Genomic DNA, 2127 nt, shown 5'->3' with positions numbered 1-2127 from the left:
CCCCAGGACCCTGGCCCGCGAGGAGCTGCGCCTGCAGGTGGGCACCCTGCGCTTCGACCTCAACACGCTGGCCAGCCTCAAGGGCAAGGAGGAGAAGAAGAAGGCCCTCGAGCTGCGCCAGGAGTTCCTCAGCGCGGTGGGTGCCCCTGCCCCTGCCCCTTGACGGCAGCCCCTTGTGCTTGGCTGGGTTGTCAGGGGGCGACTGACGGGGTGTTGGGACAGCTGCCCGCATTCCATGCCTCCCCGGCGCCCACTCTGTCGTGCACAAACCAGCTGTGGGCCCCTCCTCAGGACGGAGGCCCCTTTGGCCTCTCACAGCCAACCATGGACCCCGGCCCAGCAAACACCCAGATGCATCCCCCCCTGCAACGCCCCACAAAACACTATCAATTCGCCTCTGCCGCCAACCTCACGCGCCTGTGCACAACCCAAATCGCGACTGCGACGCACCGGGAACCCACTACACAACCACGGTGCACCGGGACCCCACAATGCAACCGCAACGCACCTGCCAACCCCCCAAAACCCCAGGTTGAGGACCTGGATCTGTCCCTCCGCAAGAAGGACAAGGAGTCGGCTCTGGCCAAGCTGCCTGTGGCCCAGGCCAAGCTCAACACCGTGCTCAGCGCCGTGCTGTGAAGATCCCGCCGGCGCCTCCTCGTATTCTAGATCTGCCAACCCGAGCGGAGGGCGGCCCGGGTCTGCGCGCGCGCTTCCTGGATGTGTGTGACACACCCGGTGCCCGGCCGGCCGGCGTGCGGCCCGCGGCTGCTTGTAGCTACCCTCCTGTTTTTGTTCCGCGTGTGTGCCAACAAACACTCTTCACACACACACAAATACGCACGCGTCCACACAACCTCACCCCCGTCGCATGGGCGCCGCTGCGCTTTCCCTCATGGCGCACGCGCCCGTCACCCTGAGTCCCTTTGCCCGCGCCGCATGCACCCGGTTTTTGAGTGCCGAGAATGCTTATGTACCACAACACCCGCCTGCCTGCTTCAGTAAGCAACACAAGATGAAATCATTGTTGGTTTGCCGGTCTAAGCGATTGTTTGCAGAGGCAGGGGCGACTCTGCTGCTGATGAAAGTCCCAGGGGGGCGGCAAGTGCAGCCGTCACAAGCACTTGATGGGTGGTGTGAGGAGACGATGTGGTGGTCAAAGAAAAGTGCCCGGCAGCCGAGTAGTCAACAGGCGGCAGCTGTGATGGGTACGGTTGCCGGCACGTTGTTTCTGATGGCCGGGCGAGGGGGAGCTGGGGACTGCGGGGATGTGCAGCTGCCCGGCCTCCCGCAACATGCAGCAGCGCTGGTCTGGCGCAAACTGTAGCTTGGCGGTTTCGAAAGCCATGCCCTTGGCTCCGACGGCACAGGAGGCCTGCCTGTGCGGGATGCGCGCATATCCCCATCCCCACAAAAGCTTGCAGGCGCTCCCGCGACCCCAGCTCAAACACACACGCGCGCGCACAGACACTTAGAGGGCGTGCTATGGCCCGTCAAACTTCTGGCTTAGGCGTTGGCTGCAGACTCAGCGCATGAATATGGTTACTGTGTAGTTGCTAAAGCACCGCAGGACGCAGCGCTCAAAACAAGGCCGCGCGACAAGGCCGGGCCGTGCGCACATACATAGGAAGCGATGAGACAGGCCGGCGCTCGGCCGCCGAGAGGCAGCGGCGCGGGATGCCCTCTGCAGTCGAGGGCCGCGGGGCGCCACCGCAAGCCAGACTCAGGGGCACCGGGGAGCCCCTTGGTTGGAAGGCGGGCCTGGCAGGTCAAAACCGCGGTGACGCGGGGGCCGCTTTATATTGTGGCTGTCACATGGTTGGTCACGTGCCTGGGTATCCCTGGGTGCGTGCCGCCGCGCACCGCAAGAGCCGGCCGGGGATGGAGGGTGAGGGGGGCCGCGGCGCCCCAAGGTCGCGCGGCGCGGCAGGCGGGCGCCACCAGGGTGCGGGGCGGGCCGAGGAAGTGACGCGTGCGTTGAGAGGGTGCGGCCTGTCGTGGCGCCGCCATAGCAGCAGGCGGCCGCAGCCAACACAAACTCCCTGTCACTCCGCGCCGCCCTCGGCGGTTGCCGCCTCCTGCCCGCCGCCCTGCGGGGCCCCCTCGCCGCCCGCCTCCCCCCCATCC

Source organism: Monoraphidium neglectum (assembly GCF_000611645.1).
Source record: "Monoraphidium neglectum strain SAG 48.87 unplaced genomic scaffold scaffold02502, whole genome shotgun sequence".
NCBI classification, from domain to species: Eukaryota; Viridiplantae; Chlorophyta; class Chlorophyceae; order Sphaeropleales; family Selenastraceae; genus Monoraphidium; species Monoraphidium neglectum.
This window is presented reverse-complemented; position numbering follows the sequence as displayed.